The following is an 18,547-nucleotide window of genomic DNA, read 5'->3' on the forward strand; positions in this document are numbered from 1 at the left end:
TAATAATAATAATAATAATAATAATAATAATAATAATATGAGACTATATACAATTTAAGATTTTTTTTACCTTTTTTATCCTAAATATTTACATGTATTATTATTTTTTATTATTATTGTTGTTAATATTATTATTGTTATTATTATTAATTATTTTATATAATGAAACGAATATTAAAATAAATATTAAATATATACTTAAAATTATAAGTATTATGTAAAGTTGTAAAATACACAAGTTTGTTGCTGGTTAATAAGTAGATGTATGATGGTTTTTATAGTTCTTATTATGTAAGCACATATTTCCATTTCCCTTGGTTTAATTTATTTCCAGTCGTCTGACTTTTGACCAACTCAAATATTTACCATTCTGCAGCGTCTCAAGAAGCACATAATTAATTTGAGCAGAGTGGCTTTAACACTTAATTATTTAACCTCTCGTTTCTCCCTCCTCCTGATTCCTCTGAGCAGATGGTGAAGTCCAGACCTTCACCTGCGCTTAACAAACATCTGCACTTCATTTGGGGGGACTTTTTCTTTTCTTCTAGTTTTGTTTTTATTTTGCCCTATTTTTTTTTATTTTTTCATCCTTTTTTTTTGGCTTTTTTGTCCTCTTTTTTGTGTCTTTTATTTAGTGTCTTTTGATTTCTTTTCTTTTTATCTTTTGTCCCTTTTGTTTTTCTTTGTTGTTTTTTTTGCCTTGTTTTGTTTTTTTATTCGTTTTTTTCATGTAGTTTTGTTTTTATTTAGTCTTTTTCCTTTTTGTTGTTCTTTTTTTGTCCTCTTATTTTTTGTTTGTAATTTGTTTTTGTTTAACAGCCTTTTTCTTTTCTTTTTTTCTTCTTTTTAGTTTCTTTTTTCCCTTTTGTTGTTTGTTTTAATATCCTTTTTCTTTTCTTTTCCTTTTCATTCATTTTTAAAATTGACATTTTTCTCTTTTTGTTGTTTGTTTTAAGATCCTCCTTTTTCCATTTTTCGTTTTGTTTTTGTTTTTCTTTTTTGTCCTTAGTTTGTTTATTTGTTTGTTTTGTTTTTAACAGCCATTTTCTTTTTTCTTGTCTTTCGTTTTAGTTTAGTTTTTAATTTTTGTTTTATTTCTTGTTTTTTTCCTTTTTCTTTTTTGACCTCTTAGTCTTTTTTTTGTTTATTTATTTTTGTTTTGCTGTTACATCCTTTTTTTTCTTTTCTTTCAGTTTTGTTTTTATTTTTACTTTTTGTCCTTTTCTTAGTTTTTTGTTTTTACTATTTTCTCTTTTCTTTTTTTTCTTCAGTTTTGTTTTAATTTTGTCTTTTTTCTTTTTTTGTCCTCTGTTATGTTTTTTTTTTTTTTTGGTCATAGTTTTTAGCAGCCTTTTATTTACTTTTAGTTTAGCTTTTATTTAGTTTTTCCTCCTTTTTTCCTTGTTTTTTATTTTTTTTGTCCTTTTGTTTTTTAGCAGCCTTTTTTTCTTTTAGTTTTGTTTTATTTTGTCTTTTTCCTATTTGTCCTTTTTATTGTTCTTTTTTGTCCTCTTAGTTTTTATTTTTTATTTTTTTAGTTTTTGACAACCTTTGTATTTCTTGTACATGCAGTTTTGTTTATATTTTGCCATTTTCCTTTTTGTTTTTCTTTTTGTCCTCTGTTTTGTTGTTGTTTTGCTTTGATTTTCTTTCCTTTTCTTTTAGTTTTCCCTTCTTTTGTTTTGTTTTGTGTTTTATTTTGTTTTGATTTGCTTTCATTTTTTTGTTTTTGGTGTGTGTTTTGTTTAGTCACACATAAAACACAAGTTCAATTTCTGTTTTTTTTTTTTACTTATTTTGTCTTTTGCTCTGAAAGTACCCACCAGAAACAGCTGAAAACATTCCCCTTCAGCATTTTGTCCTGTGTTCTGTTTCTCAAGTTATCCTGTCCTCTTGTTGTCGTCTAGTAAGGACACCTCATTAGCCTCCCGCAGGCTCTGTCGTGTGCTTGTATACCTGTTCAAGCGCTCGTGTCTACATGACTCCGCATGCTAGCTTCATCTGTTGAAAACGGTTAGCGAGTGTGTATAAGAGACTGCTGTATAAGAGCCCATTGTCTTCACTAATACTGATGCAGCAGCAGATCGTCTGCGTTTGTCTCCGTTTGTTTGGCTGATGTAACCTTTCTGCAATCAGGCCTTCAGCAGCTTCTCCCCTTTCATGTGTCCTGTTGTGCCGTACGTTTGGATTTCTTTGAAATCGGCGTACTTTCAGCAGGCCTGGTGAAAGGCATAATTGGCTGTATTATTCTGGATGACGTCTCGTCAGGACAGTCGGGCTAATTAGAGGGAGGAGACGAATATTTGTTGTCTCCGGGAATGATCCTCCTAAATGGGCGTCAGCAGGTTTGGTGTTACAGGTGTGCTACACATACAAGGAGTTATGAGTAATAATTATGTAATTTTGTCAGCTGTTTGTTATTCATTAAAAGTGGCATTCAATTAGTACTTACTGTAAGTGTCCGGAAAATGGTTTTTCAGTAGTCGTGATATGTATTGCTTCATTGAGGAGACACTGCCTATGACTAAAAGGACAGGTTATAAATATTACAAGGATAATTATAGTACATGTAGTGTTGTAGGTGTAGTATTATAAGTATATGTTTCAGAAAGGATTAACATAAGTCAATAATTTAAATCTGTAAATATATATATATATATATATATATATATATATATAATTTAATATATAATTTATAATTATAATTTAATAAATTTCTAATTTAAAAGTTATATAAAGAGATACCCTTTTTATTTTTTACTAATGTGGGATAGTTTTAAAGCAATTTTAAGGCTGTCAATTTTATTTTAAATGTAACAAAACGTGTATATATATATATATATATATATATATATATATATATATATATATATATATATATATATATATATATATATATATATATATATATAAATAATAATGAATATAAATGAATCATTTAAAGATGATTTTTTATTATAAATGTGTGACTATTTTAAAGCATTTTAAAGCTGCCAGAATCATAATAAATATATTTAAAATTAACTTTTTAGTCTTAAAGTGGGCTAAAAAGTTAAAATTAAAAAATTAAAAATTAAAAATTTAAAAATTTAAAATTAACTGTAGACTATCAATAGAAAAAAAAAAATGCTTAAAGGGGCTAATAATATTGACCTTAAAATGATTGAAAAAAAAATAAATAAATAAAACGGCTTTTATTTTAGCCGAAATAAAAAAAATAAGACTTTCTCCAGAAGAAAAAAAATATTATCAGGCAATATCTGGGAAATATTTAAAAAAAAAAAAAAAAAATCAAAGGGGGGGCTAATAATTCTGACTTCAACTATATGTATTAAAAAAAACAAAATATTAAAAATAAATTACATTGCGTTAGATAAGTATTGTTTATTTTTTTATTTTTTTAAACCATCATATTAATAAATAACTGGTTAAAAATATCCCCAAAAAGTAGTTATGTAATAATATACAATAATCAGATATTAAAGAAACATATTTTAGTATACTGGCAATATGAAAGACAAAAAAATCACTACATAACTATAAATAGATTTTTACATATGTATAAATTGAAAAAAAAAAAAAGGATCGGCCAGCCCAGTCACCAGAAATGAACATTATTGAGCATTTGCCATTCCTGATGACGTTATTAATAAGTGCTTTGATTCGTTGCAGAGATGTATGGATGCAGTCCTCCAAGCTCATGGGAGTCAGACACAATATTAACACTTTCTCCACTGCACCATGACTATATTCTATACTGGACATTATTTCTGTTAACTGACAAGTCTTTTGTTTAAGCACAGTCAGACCTTACTGTCCTAATTAAATCATTAGAAATCAAGGCGTGATCATATTTTATCATGGTAAAATAAGCGTAATCTTGAGGCCTTTGCCTTTCATATTAGCCACTTCTGATACCAAATGATCAACTAGAAGTCAAGTTATTATCTGTTGTTCCTAAAACTTGGATAGGCGACAAGACTTTAGTCAGGTAGTGTAGAATCAGTTATACTAAACGCATATAATTTAGCATATTCACAATATAATCATTTTAAACATTCTAAAAAAAATATTATATTGTTCAAGTAGTTATTTTTAATAAAATCATCCTATTTAAAATAACAGGTTAAAGTAAACACAATAGGAAGTATCTAAAATGTCTCATGACGTTATGTAATATAGTTGTATTAACATCATTAACAATTACAACATGTACTTATTTGCTTCTCCCCATAAGTCACATTCAGTTATTAAACTCAATTACTGCAGTCGTTATATAAAGAGCTGTCACACACACACACACACACACACACACACACACACACACACACACACACACACACTCACCAGCCGTTTCTCCGCCCTGCTGTACATGACTAAACTCCCACTTACACTTATTACCAGCATAAAGAATGGATCCTATTGATTTACGCAGACAGTTTTCTTAACAAGCGCACTGTCAGCCGTCTGCATGTGCAAAGTGAGCACTCCATCCCTCGGTAGGGGCAAAGAAAGAGACGGATTTACCCTCTGCCTTCTGATGTAGAGGCTGGTCGTACTGACAAGGTGTGAAAAGAGTCATGATGGTCTATTTTCTAGGCTTCAGATCCCGCTTTGATGGCCTGTCAGCCTTTAAAACCACTCGCGGAGAGACTCGCGACTACATTATCATGCGCACGCGGCTCGTGTCCTGATCGACAGTGGCACTTCAGTGAAATATGGCTGTGTTCGGGCCGCGTCCCGTCCGTCTGAGCGACTGCGGGGTGTTTTATCAGATGTCTGAGGTGTGTCGTTGTATTAGCACTTAATCCAGTTTAATCTGTTAAGTGACAGCGCTGTTGGTTATGCATGCGCATCTCGTTGTCTTGTTGTGTCTATCAGTGTCGTTTCTCGTGTGTGAAGATTGACAGGTCGGCTTGTGCGTCTTCTGTCTCTGCATAACACGAGGAGACACACGTGTAAATCACAGCTGATGGGTGATGATGGTGTAGAGACACCTGTGTATGTGTGTGTGTGTTTGTCAGTCCAGGTTTATTAATGCGCACAATGCATGGATGGTCGTATAGGGGGAGTTTAAAGGTACATACAGGTGAAGTATGAATTATTACTGTATATTTTTCTTGTGAGTGGACATTTAAGAGATACCCTTCTGTGCGAGTGGGTTCTTTTGAACTTGACCTTGTTAGCGACCTCCTTATCAGCACTAACAATCTCAAAGCAACATTGTAACATCCTGTCGAAACCCCCTAACAATCGCATAGCAATACCCCGACAATGTCTTTCAATATCATAGCAACAGGCTAACAATTAACAATCTTATAGCGCCATCCTATCAACCTCTGAGAATACTCTAATGCTGTGTTCACACCAGACGCTACTCAAGCGGAGATACACGAGTGAACATTTTGAGGACAGAGACCATAGATAGATAGATAGATAGATAGATGGATAGATGGACAACATACAGAAAGATGAATGGAATAATAGGCGGATAACAATTGGATGGATGGATGGATGGATGGATGGATGAATGTATAGATAGACAAATAGATAGAAAACAGATAGATGGATGGATGGATGGATAGATGGATGGACAGTTAGACATGGTAGAAAGATCGATGGATGGGTGGATAGATAGACGGATAGATGGACAACATACAGAAAGACAAATTGATTAATAGACAAATAACAATTGGATAGATGGATGGATAGACAAATAGATAGACAACAGATTGATGCATGGATGGATGGATGGATGGATGGATGGATGGATGGATGGATGGATGGATGGATGGATGGATGGACAGTTAGACATATTGTAGGAAGATAGATGGATGGGTGGATAGATAGACAGATAGATGGACAACAGATAGATGCATGGATGATAGATGGATGGATGGATGGATGGATGGACAGACAGTTAGACAGATGGTAGGAAGATAGATGGATGGGTGGATAAACAGATAGATGGACAATGTACAGAAAGATAAATGGATTGCTAGACAAATAACTATTTGATGGATGGATGGATCCATAGATGGATAGACAAATAGATAGACAACAGATGCATGGATGATAGATAGATAGATAGATAGATAGATAGATAGATAGATAGATAGATAGATAGATAGATAGATAGATAGATAGATAGATAGATAGATAGATAGATAGATAGATAGATAGATAGATAGATAGAAACATAAATAGATGGATGGATAGACATAAATAGAAAACAGACAGACGGATGGATGGACAGACGGTTGAATAGACACAAATGTATGTATGTATGTATGTATGTATAGATGGATGGATAGACAGACAGACAGACAGACAGATATTAAAGTCCATCCAAAGTGTAAAAATGCTCATCTTCCTCTCTGAAAGCTCACTCAGTGTTGTTGTTGTTGTTTTATCTGCAGGAATACATTATTAGTTTGGGTGAGAAACGGGCGAGTTTTACATATTCTTTACGTGTTTACCGCACACTCCTGTACAACAAGTGAAGCAGAAATTTAATTGTAACTAATTAGCTCCCAAGAGGATTAATTGGATCCGCTGTCTTTATTCCCCAGTTTACCTGGGATATGCAAATGCCTCTAGTGAGAGAAAAAGAGCGAGCGAGCGAGAGAGAGGGAGAGAGGGAGGGTAAGGGAGTGGTAATGCAAGTTTCGATGAAGCAGAGTTGAAATTAGTTCGTAACAAGCTTAATTTCTGTCACATCACCCTCTCTCTCTCTCTCTCTCCCTCTCTCCCTCTCTCCCTCTCTCCCTCTCCCTGCAGCACTGTGGAGCTTATCTAATTGAAAATGTTCATATCAGTGTCATCTGGTGTTACCCTGGTTCAAGAGCCGGGTCACGGAGAGCTTTTGTTCTTCTGTGTGCCAGATCTGAGGAACAATATGTTAATGATTAGGGCTTATTAAATATGACTAATAAACTGCACAGGCAAAATATAAAGTCTATTGCTTCATATTTTAGTTTTCATGTATTTTGCCCCATTATTTATTTTGTGATGTTTACCATACCACAACCCCAAATCAGAAAAGTTGGTACAGTGTGGAAAACTCAAATAAAACAAAGTAGTGATTTCCAAATTTATTTAACAATAACAACAATTCATTAACATGAACACAATAATTGATGTTTTCTTCGGTCAACTTCATTTCATTTGTTAATAAACATCCTTTCCTGTCATTTAGACCTGCCACACATTCCAAAAAAAAAGTTGTGACCGGAGCAGTTTAGGGCTAGTAATCAGGTAAATTGGTTAAATAATGAAGTGATTTGAAACAGGTGATGTCAACAGGTGATTGTAATTATGATTTGGCACAAAAGCAGCATCCAAGAAAGGTCTAGTCCTTTAGGAGTAAAGATGGGCTGAGCATGGCCAATTTGCCAACAAATATATGAGAAAATTATTAAAATGTTTCAAATCAATGTCCCTTAAAGGAAGATTGGAAGACATTTGGATAATTCGCCTTCAACAGTGCAGAACATCATTAAAAGATTCAAGGAATCTGAAGGAATTTCAGTGCGTAATGGACAAGGGCGCATACCCAAGCGGAACAACCGCATACTCCGATCCCTCAGATGGCGCTGCATCAAGAGTTGTCTTTCCTCTGTAAGTGACATCACCACAGGGGCTCAGGACTACTTTGGCAAACCTTTATCAAGTTCCACAAGTGTCAGTTAAAACTGTACTGTGCCAAAAAGAAGCCCTATGTTAACAGTGTCCAGAAACTCTGTCGACTTCTCTGGGCTCTAAGACATCTGGGATGGACCTTCAAACAGTGAAAACGTGTACTGTGGTCTGACGATTCAATAGTACAGGTATTTTTTGGGAGAAATGGACACCGTGTGCTGTGGATCAAAGAAGAAAAGGATCAGCCTGGGTCTGTTATGGGATGGGGTTGTGTCAGTGCCCTTGGTAAAAGTAACTTGCACTTCTGTGATGCACAATCAATACTGAAAAGTACATTGAGCTTTTAGAGCACACTATGCTGCCATCTTTTCCATGCATATTTCAACAAGACATATCAAAAGCACATTCTGAATTACAAAGTCCTGGCTGTGGAGGAAGAGGATACAGGTAGTTGACTGGCCTGCCTGCAGTCCTGACCTGTTTCCGATAGAGAATGTGTGGTGCATTTTGAAGGATAAAATGCAACAACAAAGACCCCATACTGTTGCCCACTTTGAGACATGTTTGCAGGAAGAATGGGACAAAATTACTCCTGAAACACTTCATCACTTGGTGTCTTCGGTTCCTAAACGCCTTTTAAGTGTTGAGAAAAGGAATGGCAACATTACAAAGTGGTAAATGCTTTACTGCTCCAATTTTTTTTTTTAATGTGTTGAATGAACCACAATTAGAACATCTGTTTATTATTATTAATAATAACAATAACAACGAGGAACACGTTTAAGAAATGTGCCATTGTAATAAAACCATTTCTTTTTATTTGCATTTTCCATACTGTCCTAATATCTTTTGGTTTGGGGTTTTACTTTACTTTTTACATTTCATTTAAATGTTTTTTTTATGTAATCATTAGCTTTTGGTAAGTGTTTTTTTTTTATTATTAATATATATTGTATACTGTATTTCTGCATTATTAATTAAACACTTTCCCTCAAGTCCTAAATAAAGCAAGGAAAATTAAAATTAATATAAAAAGAACAGTCATGTATATGTGTGTAAATATATGTACAGTGTCCAGCATTAATGAGTACACTTCTTGCATATCTCTCTTTTACATTAATATTTTGTTTTGGATACTATACAGTAATATATTTGTTATAATTAAAAATAGCTGATAAAATTAATTATATATAGAAATAGTGCAAAACTAAATTCTGCATACATTACAAAGTTCTGGCTGTGGAGGAATAGGATACAGGTACGTGACTGGCCTGCCTGCAGTCCTGACCTGTCTCCAATTGAGAATGTGTGGTGCATTTTAAAGCACAAAATGCAACAGCTAAGACCCCATACTGTTGTCCACTGTCAGACTTGTTTGCAGAAAGAATAGGACAGAATTACTCCTGAAACACTTCACCACTTGGTGTCTTCAGTCGCTAAACGTCTTAACGCTAAACGTAAGTGTGTGAAAAGGAATTAGAAAGTGGTAAATGCCTTACTGCTCCTACTTTTATAGAAATGTGTTGCAGGAGCCAAAATGAGAATCTGTTTATTTTAAATAATAGTAATAAATCATGACACTTACATTAATATTCTGTTAGGATACGATACAGTAATATAATTATTAGTTTATAATTAATAAAGTATAATTGGTAATTTAATTTCATAATGATAATAATTATATCTTTCTTTTCCTAAAGATGCTAGGTGACCACACTCTTATTTTAACAAATATACTATGAATATGCATCCAAAATCTCTTTTTAACTAGGAAATGAATAAAAAAATCTGCATATTCAAAAAAGATGTACTGATTTATGCTGTGCACCGTATAAAAACACCTATAAATTAATTGAATTTTCAGAAATATTGATATATCATTATCAGGATATGACTTAGATTGTGATATGAGATTTTTGTTCATATTAATGACAGCGGCACACACTCTAAACTCTGCACTGAATGCGAGCACTCGTCTCCTTTGAGAGCAGGTTTTGGTTTATAAAAAGGACAGTTGTTTAATTCTGATGATCTCACATGAGACGCGAAGAGGCAGGAACAACAGCATCGGCTCCGACACTCCACCGCCATCTGTCCACCTTGACTTTGAGACAAACAACTAACTTATCTGGGATAGGACCTTCTCCCGTCGACATTCCGGCTCAAGTTCAACCCCCCGTTTGTCCCGTATTAGGATTTGGCCGCTGGGATATTGTTCATTCTCTCCTTGACAAATGGGCCAAGCCGGGGCGAAGGGTTAAAACAACTCTTTCACAGCCTAAACAGGATATTGGGTCTCGCTGAGATAGTGCGGCTCGGATACGTAAATAGAAAGGGGTGGGGGGAAAGTGAAAGGGAGGACGTAGGGCTTTGCTCAACTTTATGTCCTGTTGTGTTTTCATAGCAACCGACAGTCTTGTTAATCATAATTCCATCGGCCACGTAGACATTACAGGTCAGTTCATTGTGCTGCATTCAGTGTTTCAGTTCTGCACACGCAAAGTTCGGTTATCCTAAAAGTGAATTCACTCCAGTTTAACTTATTGTGTAGTGTGTACAGAATCAAATTGAAGTAGTTGCGAACTAATGTCTCTTTTGGACACTGAGGCACAAGTGTGAACATTTTAAATTTATTAAAAGAATTCATTTGTGTCTACACTAAGTTTGGTTGTTGTTTAAAACCGGATTCACTCCAGTTTAGGATGTTTAGTGTGTTTACACTGCAGGTTAATTTAGACTCCATTTGTGAGTGTTTAATCAGAGTTCTGCTATTCTTAAACCGAATTCACTCTCATTTGTCTGCTTGTTGTGTCATGAAATAGGCTGAACTTATTTTCTCGCGTCACTTTGAGGTGTAAATGTAAACATTAATGTGAATTAATTTATAGTTGCCCATTTATTAAAAAAAAAATAGATTAAATCAAACGATTGGCTGACTGATTTGGAGTGTTTTGCACATTGTCGGTAATGCAGATTTAACTTCTATTTTGAGTGCATTTTAGCTGTCCACACAAAGATTGGTTATACTAAAAGTGAATTCGCTCCAGTTTAACTTACATATTGTGTAGTGTGTATGGAACCAAACTGAAGTAGTTGCGAACTAATGTCTCTTTTGGACACCGAGACACAAGTGTGAACATTTAAATTTTTAAAAAAAAATTCATTTGTGTCTACACTAAGTTTGGTTGTTTTTTAAAACTGGTTTCACTGCAATTTAGGATGGTTAGTGAGTTTACACTGCAGATTAATTTAGACTCCGTGTGAGAGTGTTAAATCAGAGTTTGACAATTCTAAAGCTGAATTCACTCTCATTTGTCTCCTCGGTGTGTACTAAACTAAACTGAACTTATTTTCTCGCGTCACTATGAGGTGCAAATGTAAACATTCATGTGGATTAATTTATAGTTGCTCATTTATTAAAAAAAATAGATTAAATCAAACGATTGGCTGACTGATTTGGAGTGTTTTGCACATTGTCTGTAATGCAGATTTAGCTTCTATTTTGAGTGTATTTTAGCTTTGTCCACACAAAGATTGGTTATACTACAAGTGATTTTGCTCCAGTTTAACTTATTGTGTAGTGTGTACGGAACCAAACTGAAGTAGTTGTGAACTTATGTCTCTTTTGGACACTGAGGCACAAGTGTGAACATTTTAAATTTATTAAAAAAATAAGTTTGTGTCTAAGTTTGGTTGTTTTTTTTAAACTGGTTTCACTCCAGTTTAGGATGTTTAGTGTGTTTACACTGCAGGTTAATTTAGACTCTGTTTGTGAGTGTTAATTCAGAGTTTGACAATTCTAAAGCTGAATTCACTCTCATTTGTCTGCTTGTTGTGTACTGAATTAAACTTAACTTATTTTCTCGTGTCACTATGAAGTGCAAATGTGAACATTCACGTGAATAATTTATAGTTGCACATGTTTTTTTAATTGAAAATAAAATAAAATTTTGAGTGTTTTGCACACTGTCAGAAATGCAGATTTGACTTCTATTTTGAGTGTATTTCTGCTTAGTCCACACAAACATTGGTTGTTCTAAAAGCGATTTCGCTTCAGTTTAACTTATTGTGTAGTGTGTACGGAATCAAACTGAAGTAGTTGCGAACTAATGTTTCTTTTGGACACTGAGGCACAAGTATGAACATTATGAATTTAATAAGTTAAATTTTTTTTAATTTATTTTTATTATTAAGTTTGGTTGTTTTTAAAACTAGTTCACTCCAGTTTAGGATGCTTGGTGAATACACTCTGCAGGTTAATATAGGGGTTGAATGACTTTAGATTTTTAAAATGTTTTTAATGTGTTTTGCAACACGCCACAATTTGCTATTTGCAGGAATAATATATACACATGGTGTTTCACAGCTCATAACACATTGCAAAAACAATGCAACATTACCAATAAGTAGGGCCAGACAGAATCTGCAGGCATTTTTTGCTATTTCTGCTGAGAATTTTGAAAAAAACTGTATTTATGTGGAATGATTTTGGGAGTATCATAACTAATATAAATATAAATAACTAATTAATATAAAATTATTGGAAATGTTCCATTTCTTCTTCACAAAACTTTGTACCCGTCCCAGAAGTGGTGAAAATGTACATTTGTTATAGGTTTTGGAAGTGGGTGTGGTAAAATGAATGGTGTTTACATTGAGTCTGGCAAAGTTTGGTTGTTTTAAAACTGGATTCACTCCAGTTTAGAATGCTTACTAGAGTACACACTAGAGACCTGCCCGGGACAGATTTTTCAGTTTGTCTCTATTAAGTTTCTGTCCCACTTCCACAAAAAATGTATATAATTTTCTCCCACTCCCTCCTGCAATATTTATGTTTTGTTTCGCTCCCGCCCGCAGGTAAACATAAAGCTAGTTTTATTTCCGCTGCTTCTTCCCGCTACTCTGTTGTTTGCTTCACTTGCTTCCATTTTGAATATAAATAAAAAGAAATGAAGAATAACAAATAAGTTTAGTTTTATTTGAATTTAATTTAAATGAAATGATGAACATGGACACAAGCTTTTCAGAACGTAGAAATGCAGTCAGAACCGTTAAAAATAGGCTAACGATTTAACAATGAAACAAAATAATAATAAACGTTGATTTTTCAAGTAGTCAAACAGAAAAGCATTTGGCCTACTGCTTCAGAAGGTGCATTAGGCTTTTTTTTTTTTTTATTCCTTTAGTAATGTCTATACATTGAGCATACAGTACACTCACCGGCCACTTTATTAGGTACACCTTAGTAGTACGTGGTTGGACCTCCTTTTGCCTTCAGATCTGCCCTAATCCTTCATGGCAGAGATTCAACAAGGTACTGGAAATATTCATCAGAGATTTTGCTCCATATTGACATGATAGCATCACGCAGTTGCTGCAGATTTGTTGGCTGCACATCCATGATGTGTATCTCCCGTTCCACCACATCCCAATTCCCAAAGATGCTGTATTGGATTGAGATCTGGTGACTGTGGAGGCCATTTGAGTACAGTGAGCTCATTGTCAAGTTCAGGAAACCAGTCTGAGATGATTGGCGCTTTATGACACGGCGCGTTCTCCTGCTAGCCATCAGAAGGTGGGTACACTGAGCAGTTGGACAGGTGTACCTAATAAATTGGCCAGTGAGATTTCTCAATAAATAAAAAAAGATACTAACATTAAAAATGTTGAAATGACTTATAATGAAAAGGCAAAATGACTAAGAAAGAAAATATTTATATATTTTTTTCCACAATGTGCATAGTCAACTCTCAAATTCGCAGGCCCTATTCATTAGTCAGTTTAGGTTTGGATGTGGGATATGACCTCATAACCATGAGCAGACACTGTATAGACGCTTTCGTCTTGGAAAGAGGTCTATTTTTGGCGACAGTTTTAACAAAAGTCCTCCTGGACGCTCCGCCTCGTCAGTGTTTGTAATCAGAGCAGTGGAACGTGGAGCAGGAGAAAGCGAGCGGAGGCTCAGCGGGGGGAAACTGTGAGCAGGGGAAACCGAGATGTGGAATGCCTGCGTTTAGCAGCTGTTACATCACTGGACTTTTCCATTCTGCGCTCCACACAAACGCTTGTCCAGACCAACACACAGACATAGCTCATGTAACCTTTTCCCGTCTGAGGCTTTAGACAGCATAACTGGAAATGGTTGATTCTGTCTGATACATTCTCCTGGGGAAAAAAATAAATAAAAATCATATTTAAAAGGGGTAGTTCACTCAAAAGTAAAGTTGACTAACTATTTACTCGCGCTCAAAGGGTTATAAATCTTTCTTCTGTTGAGCCAAAAGAAGATATTTTAAAGAAAGCTGGAAACCGGTAACCATTGACTTCCAGAGTAGTAAAAACAAATCCTATGGAGGTCAATGGTTACAGGTTTCCAGCTATATTCGCAATATCTTCAATTGTGTTCAACAGAAGAAAGACACTGGTTTGAAAAAAGTGAAAGGGGAGCAAATTATGAGGAAAATTTTATTTTTGGGTGAACTACTTTTAAATAATCCCTTTGAATGCATATAGTTTAAAGCATTTTCTTTCTTTCTTTCTTTCTTTCTTTCTTTCTTTCTTTCTTTCTTTCTTTCTTTCTTTCTTTCTTTCTTTCTTTCTTTCTTTCTTTCTTTCTTTCTTTCTTTCTTTCTTTCTTTCTTTCTTTCTTTCTTTCTTTCTTTCTTTCTTTCTTTGTCTTTCTTTCTTTCTTTCTTCTGTTGAACCCAAAGAAAGTTATGCTGAGGAATGTTGGAAAAGACTTTCTAACTTTCTTTAAAGTTGTCTTGCTTTGTGTTGAAGAGAAGAAAGAAATTTATGAAGTTAAAAACTTTAATGTGAGTAAATGGTGAGGAAATGTTCATTTTTACGGGAACTATCCCTTTAAAAAGGGACGGTTCACGCAAAACTAGAAAATCTGCTGCCATGTACTCACCCTTCATTTTAGATTCTATTTTCTCTTAAAAACAAAGTTATTTTAAAAAGTGCTGGAAACCAGTAACCATTGACTTTCACACTATTTGTTAATCATATTATGGAAGTCAATGGTTACAGGTTCCCAGCTCTATTTACAAAATCTAGATTTGTGTTCAGCAGAAGAAAGAAACTGGTTGGGAACAAGTAAAGGGGGAGTAAATAAAAAGGAAAGTCTCTTTTGGATAAACAGACCCTTTAATCAAGCCTTTTGAATGCACAGTTTAAATCCTTCCTATCTTCCTTCATTCCTTCCTTCATTACTTACTTACTTTTCTTTTCTTTTGTTTCTTTCTTCTGTTGAACACAAAGGAAGTTATGAATGTTGGAAAAGACAGCCATTCCCCAACATTCTTCAAAATGCCTTGTTTTGTTCATGTGAATGGTTTATACGCATGTCAGTTTATAACTACTTGAGTATGAGTAAATGGTGAGGAAATGTTCATTTTTGAGTGAACTATCCTTTTAAAATCCAAACAAATTAAAGGGACAGTTCACACAAAACTGGGAAATCTGTTGTCGTTTATTCACACTTCCATTGAAGATTATATTTTCTCTTGAAAACAAAAGTTTTTAAAAAACAAAAAATGTTGGAAACCGGTAACCATTGACTTCCACACTATTTATTATTCCTACTATGGAAGTCAATGGTTACCGGTTTTTAACATTCTTTAAAATATCTTCTTTTGTGTTTATCAGGAAAAAAAAGATACTTGTAAAAATATTAAACTTCCTGACAGTGAGCAAACAGTGAGTAAATCACTATTTTCAGATTGATCATGTTAAGATATTGACTTCTGATTGGTGTTTTTGAAGTTTTAGGGTGATTTTTGACTGTCAGAGCAACACAAACAGAATGCACAAGAAAAAAAAATGATGGCTATGTGCAAGGCATTTGTTGTGTGTTGTTACGATCACTCAACGCAGACGTAATTCAGCCTTAAGACGCAGCTTTTAAACCGTACACATAAAAGCGTTATGCTATGAAACCCATTCATTTCAATGGCTTGCACTTCGCAATGGTGGTTAGTTGCTGGACTTACCAAGTGAAGTTTCACTGTCAATAAAATGTGCTTATTTTATCGGCTTGCATTATTTAAAATATCTCAAATTTGGGTGTATTTACATTTTTAAAGTGATACAATATTTCTTCATACACTATAAAAATGAGACGCCGGGTGTATACTGTGCAAGCAGCAGAGCTGGGCTGCTGGTGATGGGATGTTGTTGTTGTCGTGTGTTTGGCGGTTTGGTTTGTGCTGAGATTAGCCTGTCCTGCTGGACGCTGATAAGACGCCCAGTGTCCATGCATATCATACTCACCGCTCACCCACAGATAGAGAGTCTGTCCAGGGATTTTCCTCAAGACGCACCGGTGAAATCAATTACAGTTGAGGAGGCAGATTTTTGAAGTTAGCATCTACTCTATATCTACACATCTAAAGATGCGTCAGATTATCCACCATCTTAATTATATAGAATCAAGCTATTTTCTCCTAAAGGGAATTTGAGGTTGGAGTAAAAACATAGAGAATCAGATCTGTCATATTTATTATTTTATATTAGTAAATAGAAGAATATAGAGAACAATGTGTGTTGTTTGTACTCCAATCTGGTGTATGATGATGATAACAATGATACATTCACACTTGATGATAGTTGTACTGTTAAAAGGTTCCAATTATGTGTATTTTTGGGACAAATATGAAATTCTACAATATTGTTAGAAAATGGATACATTTTATTTTGCTTGTAGCTTTCAGTACAGATTTAGAATTAGAGTTAGATATATTAATATTTGGACATCTGGACAATTCTATACAGCAACTAAAAGGTTTTTAAAGGGAAAGAAGTGGAATATTATGCAATGGCCAATTCAATCACCTGATCTGAATCCAATTGAGCATGTGTTTTACTTGCTGATGACAAAACTGAAGGGAAAATGCCCCTAAGAACAAGTAGAATCTGGACAGTTGCTCTAGAGGCCTGGCAGAGCACCACCAGGAACGAAACCCGGCTTCTGGTGATGTCTCTGTGTTCCAGACTTTAGGCTGTAATTGACTGCAAAGGATTTGCATTTTCATCATCATCAAGTATTAAAAAGTGAAAGTTTGATTTATGATTATTAATGTCCAATTACTTTTAGACCCTTAAGAAGTGGGAGGCAAATATGCAAACTGTTGCAACTGCTACAGCGTTCACCTGATTTGGATTTAGCCCCGAATTAAAGATGTCAATTATTTATTTATTTTTTATTTTTTTGCAAATTTGTTCATTTCAAGTTTGTTTTAAATCAGTGGTGTAGAGAGCCAGAAATTTTAGAATTGTTGATGTCCAAATATTTATGGACCTAACTATATATATATATATATATATATATAATAAATAATATATTTAAAATGTAGAATTAACTTTGAGATGCATCATGAAGTACTTAAAAATATTTAAGTACAATCAAATATTTTTCCTCAATATCATTTTAGAAAAATAAATGGCTAAATGCGAAATATTTAGTAATAGTTTATTTATTTCATTTATTTTATTAAAAATTAAAATACTTATTTATCAATGTAGTAAAATAATAATAATAATAATAATAATAATAATAATAATGATGATAATAATAATAATTATTATTATTATTATTATTATTATTAATATTATTGATAATATATAATATTATTAATAATAATAATAATAATAGATAATAGATAATAATAATAGATAACAATAATATTAATAATAATAATAATATAATAATAAATAATAATAATAATAATAATGATGATAATAATAATAATAATAATAATATAGATATTTTGTCACACATTTTAAAGATGATGATCTAATAATTCTCAAAATTATTAAAGGCATAGTTCACCTAAAATTGAAATTTACTCATCCTTGAGTCGACCAACCTTTAATGACTTTTTTTTTTTTTTTGTATTAAACACAAGTAGAAATATTTATAAAAATGTTGGAAGTGATTAATTTCCCACTATAAATGTTGAAGGCTGCCGGTTTCCAACATTTTTTAAAATATCTTCTTTTGTGTTGCACTAAAAAAAAAGAAATTCAAACAGTTTCTGAATTCACTTCAGTTCATCTTTATTTCCATAGCAGGTTTACAATGTAGATTGTGTCAAAGCAGCTTAAGTTCTAGTCAATTGAAACTGTGTCGGTCCAGTTTTCAGAGCTGAAGTTCAGTTTTGTTCAGATTAGCATGCTTTAATTTTCACTGCTGAAAGTCCAAACACTAAAGAGCAAATCCATCAATGCGCAGCTCCACAGGTCCCAAACCAAGCAAGCCAGTGGCGACAGTAGAACAAACTTTACCAATTGACGAAAGTGAATAAAAAAAACCTGTGGAAAAACCAGGCTCAGTTGGGGATGACCACTGAACAAGTGAAAGGAGAATAAATGATGAAACTAATGATAATGATTAGAATTTTTTTGCCTGAAATGTCCCTTTAAGAATGTATTTAGTGCCATTTTTTTTTTTATGGCCATACTGAAAATTAATATATCCTGTCAGATTAATCTTGCATTACCTGATGACCTGCATTACAGCAAACAAGTTTAATTCTAATGAAACTCTTTCAGCTCATATCCACAACAATTCAGTAGTTGAATCTGCCCGTAGATCGTGTTTTTCATCACTATCCAGTGCACTTCATGCATTATGTAGCGCAGCCACAGCGAAGAAAACCTTCGAGGAACGGCGAATCTAACCTGAATTTGACATTTCCTAATATCCCAGTCGGAAAGTTAGTCGTTTTCTGGAGCCGGGCTGGTAATTGCTCTGCTGGTCCTGCTGGGTTTATTGAGGGACTGCAGGGACGAGCAGAGTAATTGCAAAGACAAGAGGAAGAAAAAGAAAAGTGATTCTCACTGTCAGCTCAGCGAAGGTCAGAAGTACAAGAGTGTGATATTCATGTCTGTTACGCTGAATTAT

The 18,547-nt window shown here is 33.8% G+C and overlaps 1 protein-coding gene and 1 long non-coding RNA gene across 3 annotated transcripts in view; one reads left to right on the forward strand and one right to left on the reverse strand.

Annotated features, from left to right (window-relative positions):
- The window catches only part of roraa (RAR-related orphan receptor A, paralog a), a 512,855-nt gene that overhangs the window by 153,328 nt on the left and 340,980 nt on the right, over window positions 1-18,547 (forward strand). The window lies entirely within an intron of this gene.
- On the reverse strand, window positions 10,161-13,807 carry LOC147837895 (uncharacterized). The gene is made up of 3 exons (XR_015526881.1): window positions 12,146-13,807; window positions 10,816-11,731; window positions 10,161-10,294 (listed from the first exon to the last, which is right to left on the reverse strand). It is a non-coding gene; the product is annotated as an uncharacterized LOC147837895 (long non-coding RNA).

This window comes from Danio rerio, chromosome 25 (assembly GCF_052040795.2).
Source record: "Danio rerio strain M-AB ecotype USA chromosome 25, GRCz13ab, whole genome shotgun sequence".
In the NCBI taxonomy this organism is placed as follows: domain Eukaryota; kingdom Metazoa; phylum Chordata; class Actinopteri; order Cypriniformes; family Danionidae; genus Danio; species Danio rerio.